At 43.6% G+C, this 24,871-nt stretch overlaps 1 protein-coding gene across 2 annotated transcripts in view; it reads right to left on the bottom strand.

Annotated features, from left to right (window-relative positions):
* Positions 1–24,871, bottom strand: part of Papss2 (3'-phosphoadenosine 5'-phosphosulfate synthase 2) — an 85,018-nt gene that overhangs the window by 44,782 nt on the left and 15,365 nt on the right.

Raw genomic sequence — 24,871 nt, 5'->3', positions numbered from 1 at the left:
GATCCCAGAAAGGACTCTTTAGCGCAGATCTAATTTGATTTCTGTTCTTTATAAGACACCCAGCCTCTTTTATAGCAGGGCTCTCTCTGTCCTGGTTTCTGCAGAACTTCCAGTGGGCACTCATTGATCTCACCTGATCCCAAGACAATGCCTACCACCAGGATGCTAGAAATCCCAAATCAGTATCGTTAGATATACAAATGCCCAGCATTCGTGCTCCTCTCCACGGAAACAGCACAATCAAGATGGAATTCATCCTCTTGTCTTAGTGCCTCTCCCATTCTCAAACGGCTGCTTATCATCCGAGGAGGAGTCATCCTGACACATTTCACTCTCCTTTTAAAAGCTATCAGCTTATCGCTAACTCTTATCATTCTGCCCCTGTTAGTCAGTTGTTCCTGGGAGCTGCCCTGACACCTTTCAAACTGGATTTTGTGTCTCTCATCATTATCATTTACTGGCAACGTAAGAGATTTCCCTTGCTTCAAATCCAACAATAGACCGTTGGCTTTCAGAACAATGTCTGTAGACTTCATGTTGGGACACGAGCTAAAGATTACAGCCTCTGTCCTATCACCCTTCCCCCATCTGTTTGTTGTCTAAGCACCCTAGACTTGCCTCAGACTGGGACTAATCCCGCTTCAGCCTCCAGTGATGGGACTGTGGGTATATGGCCCCATGCTCGGTCCTTCTATTGACGTCTAGAACAAGATATTCCTTTCTGAACCTTTGCCAGGATTCTTCTTGCTTGGAATATCCTCTTCTTCCCCGACTCATCACGGCTCATGCATCACAGCTAAGCACCACCAATACACTGCACGATGACATCTTCTAACCCCACAGGGGTTTGGCCTGACGGATCATTTCTCCACCTTACCTAATTCCTCCTCTTGGGAAATACAGATTCCTAGGGCCCTCACCAAGACACTCTAACAGCTGGGGAGAAGCAGAGTCCGAGGACTGTAGGAAGGTCTTATTCACCATAACGAAGCATCTCAGAGGGTTTCAGTGCTCAGGCAAGCGCAGTGCTAACAAACACTGGCTAATGTGCCAAACGTAGGTCACAAACAGTTGCTTCCTGACATACCTGTCTGCTTTCAGGGGTTTCTCTGCTCACATCCGCCTTCCAGTTCATGTGCCCGGAACGCAATAGTCCTTCGGACTTACCAAATAGAGGGCCGGGAAAATGTCTCAGCAGTGAAAAGCACCTGCTGTACAGTAACCAGGCCTAGAGTTCAGATCCCAGCATCCTCTGACAAGGCAGGCATCCTGCAGTCCCAGCGTGCTCTCATAGATAAGACAGGCGTCCCTCAAACACCTGGAACTGTGGCTCCAGGGAGTCCATTGCTCTCTGTTGGCTTCCAGATGTGCCCCTTACACACACACACACACACACACACACACACACACACACACACACACATCTACACTTATGCACACACACATATAAATAAAACTTACGAGTTGGGAGGGGGTATGTTGGGGCAATATGGGAGGAGTTGGAGGGGGAGGTGAGGGGTAGATATGGTCATATTTCATTGTATACATATATAAAATTCTTAAAAATCGACATTTTATTTTTAAAGATATATTTATTTTTATTTTATGTGTATGAGTGTTTTGTCTGTATGAAGTGTACCATGTGGTGTCTGAGGAGGCCAGAAGAGAGTTGTAAGCTCACAGGTGGCTGCTGAGGACAGACTCCAGGTCCTGAATGTTTGAGATGTTTCTCCAGACTAAGAAATATTTTAAAGTATTTTAAAGGATAGCTATGGATTTGAATATAGTTTATGGCTAAAAACCTGTAGAGCCAACTTCTATATTCCAAACTCAGCAAAAGAAACGCATCTAATATCAAAATATTTGTATAGTAATTATATTTCAATCAAGCTGCTGTAAAAATTAGTGTGTATATCAAATAAATAATAGCAAACAAAATTTAAACTTAAGAGAAGAATATATTAAGTTGTGATAAGCCTATTATTGTTTAACCACTACTTAATCTTGGCTGTTCACCACTTCTTACTTAAGCAGGCATGGCCTGTTTAGTAATTAAATTCTTTTTAATTACATGATCTAATTTATTAAGTACGCTAACCAGTTATGACTCTAAATATACTACTAGTTACATTATCTTTTCATGTATATGTGGCAGAACCTTCCCCTAATGAATAAAGACTTCAGGGGACCAATCACTGGGTGAGGAGTTGGCATGACTTCCGGGTCAGGGGGTGGAAAAGAGGAGGCAGGAAAGGAGAACTTGCTTTTGGACAAGGGGTTGGGGTGGGGATGGGGGTGGGGACTGGGAGGACAAGATGTAACAAACAAGAGGCCCCCCATTAGATGGTGTATTCGCCAGGATTCACCACCAGAGGATTTAACGTAGAATGGCTTACAAATTAGGATGTTAGTTGTGCCCAGCGATTGTGTAACCTGTTGATTTTAAACTAAGTTTGTGTGGTATTTTCCTTCATGCCGGGACTTAGCTGGGTTACAGAGAGAAAGATACTGCGGCAGAGCTGGGTTTTCAAAAAGTGTAAACCAGCTAACCTGGTGAATTTGGATGTGTGGGGTTGGCGTGGCAGGGACCCACCATGGGAACTTAACGACTTGGGTGGAGAGATTTCGGATCCCGTCAGAGTCTGCTGAGATGAGAACAGGACAGGCCCGCCAGCTGTAGCGTGATTTTAGTATTTCCCGCTATATGTATGTATATATATATATACATACATATATATATATATACATATATATATGTTGGTGTTTATAACTTGGTGTACTATCAATATATCTTATTTTCAATAGTTCTATACTATTAAAAATATCATACTAGGCAGATCTTCCTGGTTGCTGCTGCCGCAGAGAGCTCGTGGGCAGCACCCCGAGAGCGAACTTGAGCCTTGGGACCACAGGTAAGACCAACTTTTCTGCTGCAAGTGACCTGCCTGGTGAACTTGGGACACACAGAGGCAGAATTCCTCTAGGACCGGGCACTTCCTGTGTTTACCGGGAGCCCCAAACCCACGGATCCTGGCCCGCAGCAGCTCTCTGCTCCCAGACCCCGTGGGAGAGAAACCTCACCGCCTGGTCAGGTGGGCACTCCTGAGGCTGCAGAGCGGAGGAGACCACCAACACTGCCCACCCCTGCCCACGTCCCTGGCCCAAGAGGAAACTGTATACGGCCTCTGGGTTCCCGTGGGGGAGGGCCCAGGAGCAGGAGGACCGCTGCACCTGAGACACCGCCATAATCAGAAGGAACAGACCGGATAAACAGTTCTCTGCACCCAAATCCCGTGGGAGGGAGAGCTAAACCTTCAGAGAGGCAGACACGCCTGGGAAACCAGAAGAGACTGCACTCTGCACACACATCTCGGACGCCAGAGGAAAACACCAAACGCCATCTGGAACCCTGGTGCACGGAAGCTCCCGGAAAGGGCGGCGCAGATCTTCCTGGTTGCTGCCGCCGCGGAGAGCTCATAAGCAACACCCCACAAGCAAACTTGAGCCTCGGGACCGCAGGTAAGACCAACTTTTCTGCTGCAAGTGACCTGCCTGGTGAACTCAAGACACAGGCCCACAGGAAAAGCTGAAGACCTGTAGAGAGGAAAAACTACACGCCCGAAAGAAGAACACTCTGTCCCCATAACTGACTGAAAGAGAGGAAAACAGGTCTACAGCACTCCTGACACACAGGCTTATAGGACAGTCTAGCCACTGTCAGAAATAGCAGAACAAAGTAACACTAGAGATAATCTGATGGCGAGAGGCAAGCGCAGGAACCCAAGCAACAGAAACCAAGACTACATGCCATCATCAGAGCCCAATTCTCCCACCAAAACAAACATGGAATATCCAAACACACCAGAAAAGCAAGATCTAGTTTCAAAATCATATTTGATCATGATGCTGGAGGACTTCAAGAAAGACGTGAAGAACTCCCTTAGAGAACAAGTAGAAGCCTACAGAGAGGAATCGCAAAAATCCCTGAAAGAATTCCAGGAAAACACAATCAAATAGTTGAAGGAATTAAAAATGGAAATAGAACCAATCAAGAAAGAACACATGGAATCAACCCTGGATATAGAAAACCAAAAGAAGAGACAAGGAGCTGTAGATACAAGCTTCACCAACAGAATACAAGAGATGGAAGAGAGAATCTCAGGAGCAGAAGATTCCATAGAAATCATTGACTCAACTGTCAAAGATAATGTAAAGAGGAAAAAGCTACTGGTCCAAAACATACAGGAAATCCAGGACTCAATGAGAAGATCAAACCTAAGGATAATAGGTATAGAAAAGAGTGAAGACTCCCAGCTCAAAGGACCAGTAAATATCTTCAACAAAATCATAGAAGAAAACTTCCCTAACCTAAAAAAAGAGATACCCATAGGTATACAAGAACCCTACAGAACTTCAAATAGATTGGACCAGAAAAGAAACACCTCCCGTCACATAATAGTCAAAACACCAAATGCACAAAATAAAGAATATTAAAAGCAGTAAGGGAAAAAGGTCAAGTAACATATAAAGACAGACCTATCAGAATCACACCAGACTTTTCGCCAGAAACTATGAAGGCCAGAAGATCCTGGACTGATGTCATACAGACCCTAAGAGAACACAAATGCCAGCCCAGGTTACTGTATCCTGCAAAACTCTCAATTAACATAGATGGAGAAACCAAGGTATTCCATGACAAAACCAAATTTACACAATATCTTTCTACAAATCCAGCACTACAAAGGATAATAAATGGTAAAGCCCAACATAAGGAGGCAAGCTATACCCTAGAAGAAGCAAGAAACTAATTGTCTTGGCAACAAAACAAAGAGAAGAAAAGCACACAAACATAACCTCACATCCAAATATGAATATAACAGGAAGCAATAATCACTATTCCTTAATATCTCTCAAAATCAATGGCCTCAACTCCCCAATAAAAAGACATAGATTAACAAACTGGATACGCAACGAGGACCCTGCATTCTGCTGCCTACAGGAAACATACCTCAGAGACAAAGACAGACACTACCTCAGAGTGAAAGGCTGGAAAACAACTTTCCAAGCAAATGGTCAGAAGAAGCAAGCTGGAGTAGCCATCCTAATATCAAATAAAGTCAATTTTCAACTAAAAGTCATCAAAAAAGATAAGGAAGGACACTTCATATTCATCAAAGGAAAGATCCACCAAGATGAACTCTCAATCCTAAATATCTATGCCCCAAATACAAGGGCACCTACATACGTAAAAGAAACCTTACTAAAGCTCAAAACACACATTGCACCTCACACAATAATAGTAGGAGACTTCAACACCCCACTCTCATCAATGGACAGATCATGGAAACAGAAATTAAACAGAGACGTAGACAGACTAAGAGAAGTCATGAGCCAAATGGACTTAACAGATATTTATAGAACATTCTATCCTAAAGCAAAAGGATATACCTTCTTCTCAGCTCCTCACGGTACTTTCTCCAAAATTGACCATATAATTGGTCAAAAAACGGGCCTCAACAGGTACAGAAAGATAGAAATAATCCCATGAGTGCTATCGGACCACCACGGCCTAAAACTGGTCTTCAATAACAATAAGGGAAGAATGCCCACATATACGTGGAAATCGAACAATGCTCTACTCAATGATAACCTGGTCAAGGAAGAAATAAGGAAAGAAATTAAAGACTTTTTAGAATTTAATGAAAATGAAGGTACAACATACCCAAACTTATGGGACACAATGAAAGCTGTGCTAAGAGGAAAACTCATAGCGCTGAGTGCCTGCAGAAAGAAACAGGAAAGAGCATATGTCAGCAGCTTGACAGCACACCTAAAAGCTCTAGAACAAAAAGAAGCAAATACACCCAGGAGGAGTAGAAGGCAGGAAATAATCAAACTCAGAGCTGAAATCAACCAAGTAGAAACAAAAAGGACCATAGAAAGAATCAACAGAACCAAAAGTTGGTTCTTTGAGAAAATCAACAAGATAGATAAACCCTTAGCCAGACTAATGAGAGGACACAGAGAGTGTGTCCAAATTAAAAAAATCAGAAATGAAAAGGGAGACATAACTACAGATTCAGAGGAAATTCAAAAAATCATCAGATCTTACTATAAAAGCCTATATTCAACAAAACTTGAAAATCTGCAGGAAATGGACAATTTCCTAGACAGATACCAGGTATCGAAGTTAAATCAGGAACAGATAAACCAGTTAAACAACCCCATAACTCCTAAGGAAATAGAAGCAGTCATTAAAGGTCTCCCAACCAAAAAGAGCCCAGGTCCAGACAGGTTTAGTGCAGAATTCTATCAAACCTTCATAGAAGACCTCATACCAATATTATCCAAACTATTCCACAAAATTGAAACAGATGGAGCCCTACCGAATTCCTTCTACGAAGCCACAATTACTCTTATACCTAAACCACACAAAGACACAACAAAGAAAGAGAACTTCAGACCAATTTCCCTTATGAATATCGACGCAAAAATACTCAATAAAATTCTGGCAAACCGAATTCAAGAGCACATCAAAACAATCATCCACCATGATCAAGTAGGCTTCATCCCAGGCATGCAGGGATGGTTTAATATACGGAAAACCATCAACGTGGTCCATTATATAAACAAACTGAAAGAACAAAACCACATGATCATTTCATTAGATGCTGAGAAAGCATTTGACAAAATTCAACACCCCTTCATGATAAAAGTCCTGGAAAGAATAGGAATTCAAGGCCCATACCTAAACATAGTAAAAGCCATATACAGCAAACCAGTTGCTAACATTAAACTAAATGGAGAGAAACTTGAAGCAATCCCACTAAAATCAGGGACTAGACAAGGCTGCCCACTCTCTCCCTACTTATTCAATATAGTTCTTGAAGTTCTAGCCAGAGCAATCAGACAACAAAAGGAGATCAAAGGGATACAGATCGGAAAAGAAGAGGTCAAAATATCACTATTTGCAGATGACATGATAGTATATTTAAGTGATCCCAAAAGTTCCACCAGAGAACTACTAAAGCTGATAAACAACTTCAGCAAAGTGGCTGGGTATAAAATTAACTCAAATAAATCAGTTGCCTTCCTCTATACAAAAGAGAAACAAGCCGAGAAAGAAATTAGGAAAACGACACCCTTCATAATAGACCCAAATAATATAAAGTACCTCGGTGTGACTTTAACCAAGCAAGTAAAAGATCTGTACAATAAGAACTTCAAGACACTGAGGAAAGAAATTGAAGAAGACCTCAGAAGATGGAAAGATCTCCCATGCTCATGGATTGGCAGGATTAATATAGTAAAAATGGCCATTTTACCAAAAGCAATCTACAGATTCAATGCAATCCCCATCAAAATACCAATCCAATTCTTCAAAGAGTTAGACAGAACAATTTGCAAATTCATCTGGAATAACAAAAAACCCAGGATAGCTAAAGCTATCCTCAACAATAAAAGGACTTCAGGGGGAATCACTATCCCTGAACTCAAGCAGTATTACAGAGCAATAGTGATAAAAACTGCATGGTATTGGTACAGAGACAGACAGATAGACCAATGGAATAGAATTGAAGACCCAGAAATGAACCCACACACCTATGGTCACTTGATTTTTGACAAAGGAGCCAAAACCATCCAATGGAAAAAAGATAGCATTTTCAGCAAATGGTGCTGGTTCAACTGGAGGGCAACATGTAGAAGAATGCAGATCGATCCATGCTTATCACCCTGTACAAAGCTTAAGTCCAAGTGGATCAAGGACCTCCACATCAAACCAGATACACTCAAACTAATAGAAGAAAAACTAGGGAAACATCTGGAACACATGGGCACTGGAAAAAATTTCCTGAACAAAACACCAATGGCTTATGCTGTAAGATCAAGAATCGACAAATGGGATCTCATAAAACTGCAAAGCTTCTGTAAGGCAAAGGACACTGTGGTTAGGACAAAACGGCAACCAACAGATTGGGAAAAGATCTTTACCAATCCTATAACAGATAGAGGCCTTATATCCAAAATATACAAAGAACTCAAGAAGTTAGACCGCAGGGAAACAAATAACCCTATTAAAAAATAGGGTTCAGAGCTAAACAAAGAATTCACAGCTGAGGAATGCCGAATGGCTGAGAAACACCTAAAGAAATGTTCAACATCTTTAGTCATAAGGGAAATGCAAATCAAAACAACCCTGAGATTTCACCTCACACCAGTGAGAATGGCTAAGATCAAAAAGTCAGGTGACAGCAGATGCTGGCGAGGATGTGGAGAAAGAGGAACACTCCTCCATTGTTGGTGGGATTGAAGACTGGTAAAACCATTCTGGAAATCAGTCTGGAGGTTCCTCAGAAAATTGGACATTGAACTGCCTGAGGATCCAGCCATACCTCTCTTGGGCATATACCCAAAAGATGCCTCAACATATAAAAGAGACACGTGCTCCACTATGTTCATCGCAGCCTTATTTATAATAGCCAGAAAATGGAAAGAACCCAGATGCCCTTCAACAGAGGAATGGATACAGAAAATGTGGTACATCTACACAATGGAATATTACTCAGCTATCAAAAACAACGAGTTTATGAAATTCGTAGGCAAATGGTTGGAACTGGAAAATATCATCCTGAGTGAGCTAACCCAATCACAGAAAGACATACATGGTATGCACTCATTGATAAGTGGCTATTAGCCCAAATGCTTGAATTACCCTAGATCCCTAGAACAAAGGAAACTCAAGACGGATGATCAAAATGTGAATGCTTCACTCCTTCTTTAAATGAGGAAAAAGAATACCCTTGGCAGGGAAGGGAGAGGCAAAGATTAAAACAGAGACTGAAGGAACACCCATTCAGAGCCTGCCCCACAGGTGGCCCATACATATACAGCCACCCAATTAGACAAGATGGATGAAGCAAAGAAGTGCAGACCGACAGGAGCCGGATGTAGATCGCTCCTGAGAGACACAGCCAGAATACAGCAAATACAGAGGCGAATGCCAGCAGCAAACCACTGAACTGAGAATAGGTCCCCCGTTGAAGGAATCAGAGAAAGAACTGGAAGAGCTTGAAGGTGCTCGAGACCCCAAAAGTACAACAATGTCAAGGAACCAGAGCTTCCAGGGACTAAGCCACTACCTAAAGACTATACATGGACTGACCCTGGACTCTGTCCCCATAGGTAGCAATGAATATCCTAGTAAGAGCACCAGTGGAAGGGGAAGCCCTGGGTCCTGCTAAGACTGAACCCCCAGTGAACTAGACTATGCGGGGAGGGTGGCAATGGGGGGAGGTTTGGGAGGGGAACACCCATAAGGAAGGGGAGGGGGGAGGGTGATGTTTGTCCGGAAACCGGGAAAGGGAATAACACTTGAAATGTATATAAGAAATACTCAAGTTAATAAAAAAAAAAAAAAAAACTCAGGTGACAGCAGATGCTGGCGAGGATGTGGAGAAAGGGGAACACTCCTCCATTGTTGGTGGGATTGAAGACTGGTAAAACCATTCTGGAAATCAGTCTGGAGGTTCCTCAGAAAATTGGACATTGAACTGCCTGAGGATCCAGCTATACCTCTCTTGGGCATATACCCAAAAGATGCCTCAACATATAAAAGAGACACGTGCTCCACTATGTTCATCGCAGCCTTATTTATAATAGCCAGAAAATGGAAAGAACCCAGATGCCCTTCAACAGAGGAATGGATACAGAAAATGTGGTACATCTACACAATGGAATATTACTCAGCTATCAAAAACAATGAGTTTATGAAATTCGTAGGCAAATGGTTGGAACTGGAAAATATCATCCTGAGTGAGCTAACCCAATCACAGAAAGACATACATGGTATGCACTCATTGATAAGTGGCTATTAGCCCAAATGCTTGAATTACCCTAGATCCCTAGAACAAAGGAAACTCAAGACGGATGATCAAAATGTGAATGCTTCACTCCTTCTTTAAATGAGGAAAAAGAATACCCTTGGCAGGGAAGGGAGAGGCAAAGATTAAAACAGAGACTTAAGGAACACCCATTCAGAGCCTGCCCCACATGTGGCCCATACATATACAGCCACCCAATTAGACAAGATGGATGAAGCAAAGAAGTGCAGACCGACAGGAGCAGGATATAGATCGCTCCTGTGAGACACAGCCAGAATACAGCAAATACAGAGGCGAATGCCAGCAGCAAACCACTGAACTGAGAATAGGTCCCCTATTGAAGGAATCAGAGAAAGAACTGGAAGAGCTTGAAGGGGCTCGAGACCCCAAAAGTACAACAATGCCAAGCAACCAGAGCTTCCAGGGACTAAGCCACTACCTAAAGACTATACATGGACTGACCCTGGACTCTGACCCCATAGGTAGCAATGAGTATCCTAGTAAGAGCACCAGTGGAAGGGGAAGCCCTGGGTCCTGCTAAGACTGAACCCCCAGTGAACTAGTCTATGGGGGGAGGGCGGCAATGGGGGGAGGGTTGGGAGGGGAACACCTTAAGGAAGGGGAGGGGGGAGGGGGATGTTTGCCCGGAAACCGGGAAAGGGAATAACACTCGAAATGTATATAAGAAATACTTTTTTTTAATAAAAAAAAATGTAAAATAAAAAAAAAAAGATCCAAAAAAAAAAAAAAAACTGAAAAGCAAGGCAAAGGACACTGTGGTTAGGACAAAACGGCAACCAACAGATTGGGAAAAGATCTTTACCAATCCTACAACAGATAGAGGCCTTATATCCAAAATATACAAAGAACTCAAGAAGTTAGACCGCAGGGAGTCAAATAACCCTATTAAAAAATGGGGCTCAGAGCTAAACAAAGAATTCACAGCTGAGGAATGCCGAATGGCTGAGAAACACCTAAAGAAATGTTCAACATCTTTAGTCATAAGGGAAATGCAAATCAAAACAACCCTGAGATTTCACCTCACACCAGTGAGAATGGCTAAGATCAAAAACTCACGTGACAGCAGATGCTGGAGAGGATGTGGAGAAAGAGGAACACTCCTCCATTGTTGGTGGGATTGCAGACTGGTACAACCATTCTGGAAATCAGTCTCGAGGTTCCTCAGAAAATTGGACATTGAACTGCCTGAGGATCCAGCTATACCTCTCTTGGGCATATACCCAAAAGATGCCCCAACATATAAAAAAGACACGTGCTCCACTATGTTCATCGCAGCCTTATTTATAATAGCCAGAAGCTGGAAAGAACCCAGATGCCCTTCAACAGAGGAATGGATACAGAAAATGTGGTACATCTACACAATGGAATATTACTCAGCTATCAAAAACAATGACTTTATGAAATTCATGTAGGCAAATCGTTGGAACTGGAAAATATCATCCTGAGTGAGCTAACCCAATCACAGAAAGACACACATGGTATGCACTCATTGATAAGTGGCTATTAGCCCAAATGCTTGAATTACCCTAGATCCCTTGAATAAATGAAACTCAAGACGGATGATCAAAATGTGAATGCTTCACTCCTTCTTTAAAAGGGGAACAAGAGAGGCAAGGCAGGGAATAGAGAGGCAAAGATTAAAACAGAGACTGAAGGAACACCTTCAGAGCCTGCCCCACATGTGGCCCATGCATATACAGCCACCCAATTAGACAAGATGGATGAAGCAAAGAAGTGCAGGCCGACAGGAGCCCGATGTAGATCGCTCCTGAGAGACACAGCCATAATACAGCAAGTACAGAGGCGAATGCCAGCAGTAAACCACTGAACTGAGAATAGGACCCCCGTTGAAGGAATCAGAGAAAGAACTGGAAGAGCTTAAAGGGGCTCGAGACCCCATATGTACAACAATGCCAAGCAACCAGAGCTTCCAGGGACTAATCCACTACCTAAAGACTATACATGGACTGACCTTGGACTCTGACCTCATAGGTAGCAATGAATATCCTAGTAAGAGCACCAGTGGAAGGGGAAGCCATGGGTCCTGCTAAGACTGAACCCCCAGTGAACTAGACTATTGGGAGGAGGGTGGCAATGGGGGGAGGGTGGGGAGGGGAACACCCATAAGGAAGGGGAGGGGGGAGGGGAATGTTTGCCCGGAAACCGGGAAAGGGAATAACACTCGAAATGTATATAAGAAATACTCAAGTTAATAAAAAAATCATACTAATAATATTGTAATAAGTCACACTATTTTAAGCTATTCTATTCCTTTAAAATTAAAAGCATACAAATTATTAAGCACCAGCTGTTTTACTAAGAATTGTGGTCTGGAGCTTCAGAAAGCAGCTCAGACACACAGCCCCTAAGGCCACTTCTGATTCTTTCTATTATACCAGCAGGAAGTCCTCAACAAAAACTGTTAAGAATATAGCGGCGAAACATCAGACATCTGGATAAAATTATCCTATTAAAATATGTTTAATATGTCATCTGTCTGGACACAGTTAATATGAATGAAACTATTAATCTGAAATTCAAATTTAACCAGACATTCCTGTATCTCTCTCTCTCTTTTCCTCTAAAATTGTATTTACTTTTATTTTATGTGCTTGGTGTTTTGGTAGCATGTGTGTTTGAATGAGGATGCCAGATGCCCCTGGCACTGGAGATACAAACACTTGTGAGCCACCATGTGGAGATTGAATGCAGGTCCTCTGGAGGAGCAGTCAGTGCTCTTAACCGTTGAGCCATCTCTCCAGCCGGATATTCTGGTGTCTTATCTAGCATCCAAGTAAGGGTTAACCTTACTTGTGCTCATTCCGTTCAATACACACGCCCTCTGGACACTGGAGTTGTTCCCTCTGGCCTCGCTCACCTGCGCTGTCATGCCACTGATAAAATTCTTTTTAGGAACGGATTTCAGAGCAAAGTCTGTCTCCACTGATGCTGATCAATCTCCTGACCGCTTTAAACGGCGACAGCACCATTGTAGGAGAGTGATACACCTGGCCTCAAGAGCTTACTCTTCCATGGTCCGTTTTGAAATCACAGACATGATAATTCTTCAGAGTTTAGGTAACTTCCTCAGAAGTGATGTCTGATATTGAGACTACTCAGCTTCTACCCCACGGCCTTGGAATTAGTTACAAACTGGCTTTGTTGCCTGGAGGTGAATGAATGGGCTGTGGCGTCTGTGAAGGTCTGTGAGTGGGGTGTGAATGGGACTGGGGAAGAGAAGGCAACCTCACACTCCAGAACCCTGAATTCAGACTTTCTACCGCAGCACCCTCCCCCTCTGTCAACCAATGAGCAGAGGCTCCCCTCCCCCATCTTTTTTTTTTTTTTTTTTTTTTTTGGAAACCTGCCATTCCCCTTCTGGCTGGCACGACTCACAGATTCTAGTGTGGAAGGAAAGGACAATGTCCTACGTAGGTCAGCCTGCACACTCCCAATAAACTGCTTGGAGAAGGACAATAATTAAAGCTTACCTACTCATGTATACCTAATCACCTCTGTTATTGATTTTTTTAAAAAATTCTATCCTGGAATCCATAAGGAATAAATTACTCCTTATTTTCTAGATCAGGAAGTAAGGACCATGATACACTCTGGGGTGCCTAGCAAGCTTGTGGTTTCGGTAGGATAAGGTGTGGACTCCTGACAGGTGGAGGCATTGGGGTGCCCCATGAATTCTTGTCATCACACCAAGCCAACAGGACACTGACAGAATTAGAAAACTTCCTGAAATGCCTGGGGAAAGACACAAGAACGGAGGACCTCATGTCATACGGTGAATGGAACAGATGGTGACATGTTCATAGCCCTTCACTTATACCCCAGAGCCTTCCCCACCTGAGTGTGCCTCTGGATGAAATGGCAAAAAAAAAAAAAAAAAAAAAAAAACAGAAAGAAAAAAAACCCATGCTTTTGTGAAGATTTTACAAACAAAGCAAAACAAAACAAAATATGGACTTGGTATTTCTTTTCCTAAAAACATTAAAACAAGTGTGCCACGTGGGTTGAGGGGATTCCTTGATCAACAGAACAAGCTGAAGCAAGACAAAAATGTCCTTAGGTTTCTTCATTCTCCATGTGGTAAAGACAGAACCAAACAGAAGGAGCAAAGATACCACGGCCTGAAGACATGCCGGTCTCCTGTCGGGGCTGGTCCAATTTTCAGCTATGCTTTGAAAATGGGACATCTTTCCTGAGTCCATCTGCAAAGGACTTCTCAGGATTCAGTCATGTTGGTTGAACGAGTGGAGCCACTCGGGAGCCCTTCCCTAAACCCAAAGCTTGACTTCAGGACAAGGCTTTAGTGACAAGGTGTGGTGGTTTGTATGTGCTTGGCCCAGAGAGTGGCACTTTTAGAAGGTGTGGCCCTGTTGGAATAGGTGTGACCCTGTTTGAGTATGTGTGTCACTGTGGGCCTGGGCTTTAAGACCCTCACCCTAGCTCCTTGGAAGTCAGTATTCTGCTAGCAGCCTTCAGATGAAGATGTAGAACTCTCAGCTCCTCGTGTACTATGCCTGCCTGGATGCTGCCATGTTCCTGCCTTGATGATAATGGACTGAGTCTCTGAACCTGTAAGCCAGCCCCAACTAAATGTTGTCCTTATAAGAGTTGCTTTGGTCATGGTATCTGTTCACAGCAGTAAAACCCTAATTAAAACACAAGGTTAGACATGAGTTTGTAAGAGCTGGATTTCTCTGTCTATTGAGCCAGCAAAACTTCATGCTTGAATCCTTTTATCTCATTCCTCTAGTCTTAACACCCAGGAAGCTGAGACAGAAGGATTGCTGTAAGTTTGAGGTCAGATTGATTGACAGAGTAAGACCTGGTGAAATACCCCCCAAAATCAACCACACAAATCGAAACAAAGAAACAAGCAGAAAGGATGGAATAACAGCGAGGACCCAACCATCAATCAACAAAGGCTACAGAAATAAACCATGCTGTCTATGGAATCCTGCGCAGAGGTGACAATAGCCAAAGAACACGACTGTTAAGGACAGATGCGTCACTACAACAATACTGTAAGATTCCATTTATCTGCACCTCATGAACAGCCTAAGCAAGTTATCCATAGAGTTCAAACCATGGGCAGATCCCCTGAGTATCTGACTGCATTAGACCGTGAATGGGACATGTCATGGGGATGTGACAACTGCTCCCTCGGGATTCTGGGGTGGTCTTAGGAGGCTAGACTCCAACATGAAAAATGTGCTTACCATTAAGGCTAGAACCACAATGCCTACTGTCTAACAGCTAACAAGAGGAAACTTTTTATAGACACACTCCTCCAATTGCAGACACAAACCGGGCTTCTAAAGGTGAGGACTAGAGCATTAAAGATAGCAGCAGCAACAACACACTCAAACAGGATTAACCAAGTACCCTGGCTTCAGTCTTCATTGATCATACAATTAAACATCTGAACAACTCTAGTTGCTCAATGTACTGACGCACACTTTTTTTCCCTCCATCTTTATTAAATTGGGTATTTCTTATTTACATTTCAATTGTTATTCCCTTTCCCAGTTTCCAGGTCAACATCCCCCCTAACCCCTTCCCTTCCCCTTCTATATGGGTGTTCCCCTCCCCATCCTCCCCCCATTACCGCCCTCCCCCCAACAATCACGGTCAATGGGGCTTCAGTCTTGGCAAGACCAAGGGTTTCCCCTTCCACTGGTGCTCTTACTAGGCTATTCATTGCTACCTATGAGGTTGGAGCCCAGAGTCAGCCCCTGTATGGTCTTTGTGTAGTGACTTAGTCCTTGGAGGTCCTGGTTGGTTGACATTGTGACACATGTACTTTTAACATGGACTTATGTATGATGGTCGTAACTATGGTTATAAATAAGACCCAAAAGGCTGTGCAGGCTACAGCTCAACTTTATTCTCCTCCACTGGCATATAATAGACAAAAGCCATTGCATCTGAATAAATGGAAGAAGCTTAAAATAGCTTGTAATGACACCCTGGGTTTAAACCTTCGACAATCCACACCAGAGACAAAACGTTTTCAACCACAATTCTGCAGGCACACAGAGTAGTCGCCTAGCTCTCTACTGCAAAGGCACACTGAACACCACTCCTAGGCTGGTGACAGAAGCCTGGTGGACCAAGGCATAGTCCCTGGCATTTACTGTGAGACCACTGAAGCATACTTGTGGGCTCATGTGGGTATGGGTCTAGGTTCCTTATGAACAGCTACACACCTACCTGCCCTATCCTCAGACCCCAAGAGAAGAAGCACAAATGATATCTAGGAGCTTCAAGCTCTTTTTGCTTTCAATCCTGAATGGCGAGGCTAAGCTTCTAGATGCTTCTCTTTTATAGGTTCAGCTCCATTTCAGAATGTCTCAAGTTGCCAACAACTTCCTACACACTCTTATAATGGTTCCTTCCAGCCACCTACTGGGGGAGGACAAAGAGAAACGTCACCACCCACTTCTAAAATCCATACTGTCCACATCTTCATTTGAGGCAGATGGCTTGACACCAGAGGTGGGAATTTTCTTCACTTTTTCAGGCTTGTTTGTGGTGAGCATTTTCTTCCCTTTTTGAAACATTTTTAAGGGTCATATTTCACTTTTTTTTGTCTAATAAAGTGATTTTAAGGTCTTAATCCTAAACAATAATTCCAATGGACTTGAGGTAGGAAATCTTCCCAGAAAGAACTTTTTTTTTTAACTTGAAAAAAAATCTCAACACCACCATGCTGGGTAGTACTAGCCTTTGTTGAACTCACTGTGTAGCCCAGATTAGCCTCGAATTTGTTATTCTGTTACCACTTCAGCAGTGCTAGTGTGACAGGTTGTGGTGCAAGACTGGAGAAAATGGAGAGAGAGAGCTACCCTTTGCGTTTCTGTAAACTGAGGATCAGGCTATCCCAGCTGACCTGAAGCACAGATTTTTTTTTCTTAGACAAATGCCAAAATGGAAACAGATAAGATAATCAGTGTTTTCATTCCCCAACTCTCATCTCCTTTTTTCTTCTTTTTATTCTGCAATGGATAAGGCAGTTTATTGATCAAAATATCAACCTAAATTCCACTGAATAGGCCAGATCAAAATATCATTTAAGAAACAAGAGGCATTTACACTAAGTCCTCCTCTCCATTATTTACATGGAAGCCAAGTTTTTCTGAGTGCTTGATGGAATATGCATGTAGTGGAGACACTGAATAGATAGTGAACACAGTTGAATAGCTGAAACCTGAAGGGTAAAGTTGCATGCCAGCTTTTTAAGGTGAAGCAATGCAGTTGGCTGCTGACTTTATGAGATGGCACGTTATTAACGTTCAGAAACTTTAGAGCCTACTCTTCTATCGGTCACTACAAAAACAAAACAAAACAAAACCAGCCAACCAACCAGCCAACCAACCAACCAGCCAACCACCAACCAACCAACCAACCAACCAGCCAGCCAGCCAGCCAACCAACCAACCATCCAGACAGCCAACCAACCAACCAACGAACCAACCAACCAACCAACCAACCAGCCAGCCAACCAACCAACCAGCCAACCAACCAACCAGCCAGCCAACCAACCAGCCAACCAACCAACCAACCAACCAACCAACCAACCAACCAGCCAGCTAGCCAACCAACCAACCAACCAACCAGCCAGCCAGCCAGCCAACTAACTAACCAACCAGCCAGCTAGCCAACCAACCAACCAACCAACCAACCAGCCAGCTAGCCAACCAAACAACCAACCAACCAGCCAGCCAACCGACCAACCAACCAACCAAAAACAAACAAACAAAAACCAGGAAGAGGTTTGTGAATGGCAGTGAAGGACCACTTCACTTTTAAACTGAAAGATGATGGATTTGATTACTAAGATTTCAATCTATAGTTTAAATAAAGGTTATTGACGTCAATGCTTCACAAATCACTTCTGACTTTCCTCTTGGTAACCCTGTGTTTGCTTGGTAGGGGAAGAGAGTAGAAGGCATGGGGCAAATGAGAGGGCTTTGTCAGCATTAAGCTCTGCTCCCAAATCCTTGATTCTCTTTCCTCACAACAACTCATAGTGGAAACAGCACAAATGTCTATCAACCTGTAACTGGACCAAAGACAGTCTGTCTACACAATGGAATCCACACCACCATATAAGGTGACTCCTGGCACCTGGTTCCGTGTGCTGAGCGTTGAAGACACTCTAAGACAGACACAGAAGACCACATACTCCACCATTCCACTAACGGGAAAGGAAGACACCCAGAGATGAAAGCACTGGCAGTTTCTTGGGTCTCGGGGCAGGGAGGGGAACAATCGTACAAGGCCTTGGGGACTCGAGTGTGAACAGGATCTAAAATTGAGCCAAGGCTGCACAATTCTGCAGCTTGTCTAGGTATCTTTGGATTTTCTAGTTAAAATGAGTAGATTTATGGTATGAAAATGACCCTCCCCAGCGAAGGCATCTTTAAGAAAGTCCCTTCGGTATTGGGGAGAGAACTCCAGTGGTAAAGTGATTGCTACACAAGCACAAGGACCGAAGCTTGATTCCCCAGCACCTTCATAAAACGTCTGCTATGGCAGTGCCTGTCACCCCTGGGCTAGGAGGCAAAGGCCGGAGAATCTCTGACGCTCTAGCGAGTGACTGGAGTCCAGTGGGTGTGCTTATGTGCACTAAGACACTGTCTCAAAAACTAAGATGGAGAGCCACTGAGGAAGACACTGGATGCTAAACTCTGGCTTTTACACGCATGTGAGTCCACATGTACATACATGAGCATGTACTGCACATTCAAGTGGTGACTGTCATCTTAGAGACTGGAGAAATGTCTCCATTGGTAAAGTTCTTGTTCATTTTTTAGCATTCATATACAAATAACCATGCATGGTGGCACATGCCTGTCAGGTGATCCTGGGGAGGCAGAGGCAGGAGAACCCCTAGGACTTGCTGGCCAGCCAGTCTAGCCAAACCAGTGATCTCTGGGTTCAGTGAGAGATCTGTCTTACTTCTGGCCTCCACATGTACATGCATACATGTATACCCACATGAACATGAACATACCACAAACATGGGCATACGCGTGTGGGTTGGAGAGGCTTCTTCATTCTTTGAGGAAAAGCTGTGAGACTTGCTCATTTAGAATCTCTTCAAAATTCTCGTAACCATCCGAAAACTCTGAAATGTTGAGTATGACTGAGATCACACACGACAGTTTCTTTTCACCCGGACACTTGTTCTTGACATTACAACCTCTTGCCGGACACTCTTCTGTTTTGAGATAGAGATCTCATTATATGACCCACGCTAGCCCCCTTCTGGTGACTATTCTGTCCTCTGCCTCCCAAGTGCTGGGATTACAGGTGTGCACCCACCATGGCGCCTGGTTACTTGGTAGTCTCTTTAATTTTTGTGTAAGCATGCATTCAGGAATAGCAAAGCTGTGTCTGGATTTCACAGTGCTCCTGAGTGCACAAGCCAGGAGCTCTGAGAAATACACAGGTAAAGAAGTAGAAAAATATCCACGGCATGGAAGACTACTGACTTGCGTCTCCAGCCAAATGCCGGTTGTGTTTTCTGCCTGACAATTCTTGCTTGTGTTGTCGGATGGTCAGAAGTGACCTCTTCCCCAGCTCAGATGTGAAGGCCATAAAATCCAAGCATCAACATCTCCATCCCATTTGACATGGGACAAAATCAGTCCAGCTGAGGACCAGTAACAGGAATGAAGAGAGTCTGACCACCCACAAGCAGTGTGTGTGACACACTTTCATAGGTGCGATATGAAGCTAAGGGAGACGTGCCCAGGAGTGTCTGCAAAGCTCAATTCTGTCTGAGAGGCCTGAAAGCAGCCACGGCTGAGCAGGAGGGAAGCACTAGGGAGGTAGGAGGTACCCTGTTTCCTCACCTGGGTGCTGGTTATACAAGCATGCTCACCTCATGAAAATCTCCTGAACAGTATCCTTTAGGTTTACAGTTTTTTTATTCATGTATATTACCTTGAAATAAAAAGCCATGAAATGTGGGTCAATGGTGCTACAAAAATGGGGCATGTCAAGGTGACCCAGGAGGGACTTAACACCTTCCTAACAGGGTGTCAATTCATCCTTTAGTAGACCCACCACAGGTCCTACTGGCCCACCCCAAACTGAAACAGAAACCCACTGTGCTCCGCTGATGAATGAAAGCTTGTTCTTGCCTCACACTTAGCCAGGTGCCAAAGCCAAGGCTGAACCTCCGATTCCAGCTCAGCTCTGACTGGAAAAGCACAGGCTCCAAACAGATTTCAGTGTGACACTGAGTTAGAGAACAAACGTGAGAGACTCACTCTGGTGAGAAAGAAAACACTTCCCAAACCTGGGAGCCTAATTAAGCCCCTTTGGGGAGTGCCACTTCCCAAACCTGGGAGCCTAATTAAGCCCCTTTGGGGAGTGCCAAGGTGACCTTCCGACAGCTGTGGTTAACTGTTAGTACTTGTTAGTACTAATTAGGGGCGTTCTGATTCATTTACATTCTTGATCTCAGTTGATCAATAACTTGCCCTTACAACAGTGGGCCAGATAGGAAAATGGAGTTTGTGACCTTTCACCCCAACTGAGTTAGAGATGCAAGATCCAGGGCTAATAATCTAATCAATAACAAATCAACACACACCCCATACTACTCAGCTAAGAACCTTAAGGCACCAAGAGTTACTTTTAGCCCTTAAGCCTCGCCTATGTTTTGAGAACTCTGCATGTGAGCGAGCTATCGTTCATAAATTAGAGATGGACAAATGGTTCTCACAGGCATATCGTGTCCCTGCACATCTTGTGAACGGGGCTAACTGGTATCTAGTCTGTCTTTTTCCAGAACCAGTTTCAGGATGAGGCTGTATTTGTGGCTTCTCTCCCGAAATGAGCTCAGTGTTTATGGCATGTGAACTTTACGGTCCATTTGCCTCTAGGGAGGCTGGGAATGAAGAAACGACACGCGTGTAGGTGATCAGAATGCTTGCCAGGCCATGAGCAGCAAAGCCCCGTGCTTCTGATCCAGAAAGTTCCCATGGTCCGCTATCATCCAGGAAAGTACAGCAAGTTCGTTGTAAAGGGGGAAAGTCTCAGCTCCCTGCCTTATCCTCGCTAAACTAACTGAGGGAAAGGGAGAACCTCTTCAGTTACAAACCCACTGGAGACCCCATCAGTCTCCAACAGACAATCCTAACGGTCTCAGAAATGGCCCCGGCTGCACTAAATGGGGTCGCAAAACAAAACCAAAATCGATAGTCTCCAAAAGCGACAGGGAGTCAGTCTGGATTGACTGAGGTGGGAGGAAGCTAGATGACTAGGGGAGGGTAGTCAGCCTGTTCATATACATGCAAAAACTGGCAAAGAACAAAATTTTAAAAGAAAATCCCGAGGACTCTCCACATTCCTGACTGCGTACATAACCTTTGTCTTGGCCTCTCCAATATCCGTATAGATACATTGTATGTCAAAGCTATTTAGATGTGTAAGTTTACTTTCTCTACATTTTTAAATTATTTTCCTTGAACAGTTTATCTACCCACACTGCTCTCTGCTGGAAGTAATAATATGGTTAGTTTCATCCTTATCTTTTGAGAGATAGCATATGGATTTATGTCTTTTTCTTTTCTTTTTTTTTTTTTTGTCTAAAATGTTACTTGACAGTAGGTTTCATTTTAGATTCTCCTAAATGTGCTTGGAGAGTCTCCAACACTGATATATTAGCCCACTGAATCATTTTTAATCAATTCTCACCATGCGCGTGTTATTACAGCAGCACAGTATACGGATGGTTCAATCATCCTATTCGTTGACGTTTTACCTTGCTTCCAACGTTTTGTCGTTATAGGACTTCAGCTATGTCCCTGTGCCTTCATAATCGCACAATGACAACCGTAAGCCACTTGCTTGCAAGATCTCTATGTGCCAGGATTTGAGTTGCTAGCTTAAGGAGCACACACACACACACACACACACACACACACACACACAAAGTTAAATTGTGATGGGCTTTGCCAAATCTCTGTAGAGGCTGTGTCAGTACAGCTCTGCTAGGAGTGAGTCCCGATGTTCCCCCACAGCCCCTCCTATACCACACGCTGCCTAAAAGCTTTTACCTTTGTCCACTGAGAAACAAAAAGCAAACCTCTTACTTTTAGCGTCATTTCTTATAGTAAGGTTCAATATTTTTCATACATTTAGAGACACTTTTTAATTTTCTTTTCTAAAGCTTTGATTTTCCTTAATTAAAAATGTATATATGGTTTTTTATTTGCTTTTGAGACGGGAGTGTTCAGTGTGGTCTGGGCTCCTTGAAAACTGGCAGTGACTGTCCCTCCTTCGAGCCTCGAGTGGCTGTGTGACATCACACTCTGATATTTGCATTCTTCCTGCACTTTATACATTACTTTGCATACTTTAGAAGCATTGGCTTATAAGGACGTTTGATATTTTGGAAACAGCCCATATCTTCTAGGAGCTGCTTATTATTTCTCAGGGTCCCTATCTTTTGCTTTTTTTCTGTTTTAAAATTTTAGTATTTAAAATATTTTTTATTTCACTCATCAGTTTTTATGAGTGCCAGAGCACAGTTTGTGGGAGTCGGTGGTCTTTCAAAATGTCCGTCCCAAGCACGAGATTCCCATTGTCCGGTTTGGCAGCAAGAGCCCTTGTGCCGAGCCATCGCACTGGCTTCTAAAATAGTTTCATATTAAAAACATGCTATGGTATCTGAGTGTAGGGCATAGCCATTCTGAGACTATAGATCAGTTTTCTTCAGTTCTGTGCTATTTATTTTAGTACTTTTGTGGTTGTTGTCGTTTTCTTAGAGCAAACTTCATTTTAAAATCAATTCTTGAAATGCTTGACCTCATTTAATGAGGTGCAGCATTTCTTCAAAACAGTTTTTTTCCTCAGCTAAATGGATTTTTCTTTTAACCTTCATCTTTTGGTTGCCACTGACCTATGTACTAAGATATAGCATGACTCAAAGTCCAATTCACCACGTGTGTGCGCACACACAGTATTAACATTATATAAAGAATGCGGTTATCCTGTGAAGACAGATAATCTTCCAGGGCTAACTTTCTTTTTCTCGTACTCGCTGAAGACTGAACTGGAGCACCCGGTGGGTGAGTGTCTCTACATGGAGCTGTCTGCTCAGTCTTCCAGGAGAAAACTCCACAAAGAACGTCTACTGTGCAAAAATGTGGAATTATATTGCTCACAACAAGGTAGATGACCGAGAGGAGACAGAACTTCCCCGGGGAGGCAACTCACTTAGTTATCAGTTCTGCTTCTTTCCACACAGGGTTGTAAAGGGACTTGGCAAGGAAGTGCCTTCTCTTTATGTCTACCCTCGCTCCTGTGTACCCAGCTGTTTCATCTCTCTCATCTGACCCCAAAGTATTCTGACATTCATTTTACATTCAGAGACTTACATAGGAAAACAAAAGAGAAAGCACAGATTTTACCTTTCATACACGTATTTGTTTTTCAAAATAGTGTAACTAAATTCACTTCAAAATAATAGGAAAGGAAGAAGGTAAGGAAGGTGCCCCCCCAACATGCAAATAATCATAGAGAGAGGAAACTCAGCATTGGGAACTGATATAAGGAGCTTGAGACTTGGCACAGCATTAGAAGAAGCCCTGAGGGCCAGCGGAAAGAATGGAAACAGGTGACCTGGGGGGGGGGGTGGTGGTGGTTGGGAAGACACTCTAGAATGTACCAGAGACCTGGTGAGTGAGAGACTCTCAGGACTCAAAGGGAGGTTGACCATAGATGAAAGGCCCTACAGTGGGGAGAGGGAACTTATTGAACCCACCTCCAGAAGAAAGACAGGGCATCAAGTGAGGGATGGGGTTGCTATCCCACAGTCAAAACTCTGACCCATAATTCTTACCTTCTGAAAAAAATGCAGGGATAGAAATGGAGAAGAGCCTGAGGAAAAGAAGGGCCAGTGACAGACTCGAAGTGGGATCCAGCTCAAGGGGAGGCCCTAAGACCTGTAACCTTTTTTGAAGCTATGCAGTGTTCACAAAAAGGCACCTATCAAGACCGTTCTCTAAAAGACCCAACAAGCAGCTGAAAGAGTCAGATGCAGATGTGTGCACCCAACCAACGAACAGAAGCTGCTGACCCCTCTGAATTAGGGAAAAGCTGGAGGGAGCTGAGGAGGAGGGCAACCCTGTAGGGAGGACCAGCAGTCTCAATTAACCTGGACCCCTGAGATCTCTTAGACACTGGATCACCAACCAGGCAGCATACAGTGGCTGAGATGTGGCCCCCAACACATGTACAGCAGAGGACTCCCGAGTCTGGGTTCAGTCAGAGAAGATGCACCTAACCCTCAAGAGACTGGGGGCCCCAGGGAGTTTAGAGGTCTAATGGGGTTGGTGGGGGGAGCATCCTTGTGGAGATGGGGAGAGGGGGAACAAGGAGGAACTATGGGGTATGGTGCTCTGGGGTGGGGGTGGACTGGGAGGGGAATAAAATTTGGAGTGTAAAAGTAAATCGATACATAAATAAAACAAGAATGCAAAAAAGGTGCTTGCTGTTCTTCCAGAGGACCTGAGCTCAATGCCTAGCTCTGGCCTTGGGTGGCAGGGTGCAACCTGTAACTCCAGCTCCAAGGCGTGGCACCTCTTCTGGCCTGCAATGTGTCTACACACACACACACACACACACACACACACACACACACACACACACAGACACAGACACAGACACAGACACACACACACAAACGTTTTTAAACAAAAACTGTTACAAACTTGAATTATCTAATCTGAGTAAGCCTAAATACCTACGCTAAATACCTGCCTTTTGTTTTTATTCGTGCACTGAGAGTCAATAATCTTTTCGAAGATCCCAGCCATATAAGGTAACATTAATTTTTACACCTCAGAAGACAAAGTTAACAACCATGATCAGTTAAAGTAATGCCAGATACCTATTAATTTGGATGAGAAGGTCCAAGGATTATACGTTAA

This window comes from Rattus norvegicus, chromosome 1 (genome assembly GCF_036323735.1).
Source record: "Rattus norvegicus strain BN/NHsdMcwi chromosome 1, GRCr8, whole genome shotgun sequence".
Taxonomy (NCBI): Eukaryota; Metazoa; Chordata; class Mammalia; order Rodentia; family Muridae; genus Rattus; species Rattus norvegicus.
The sequence above is the reverse complement of the archived record's forward strand: the minus strand, read 5'-3'. Positions and strand labels throughout refer to the sequence as shown.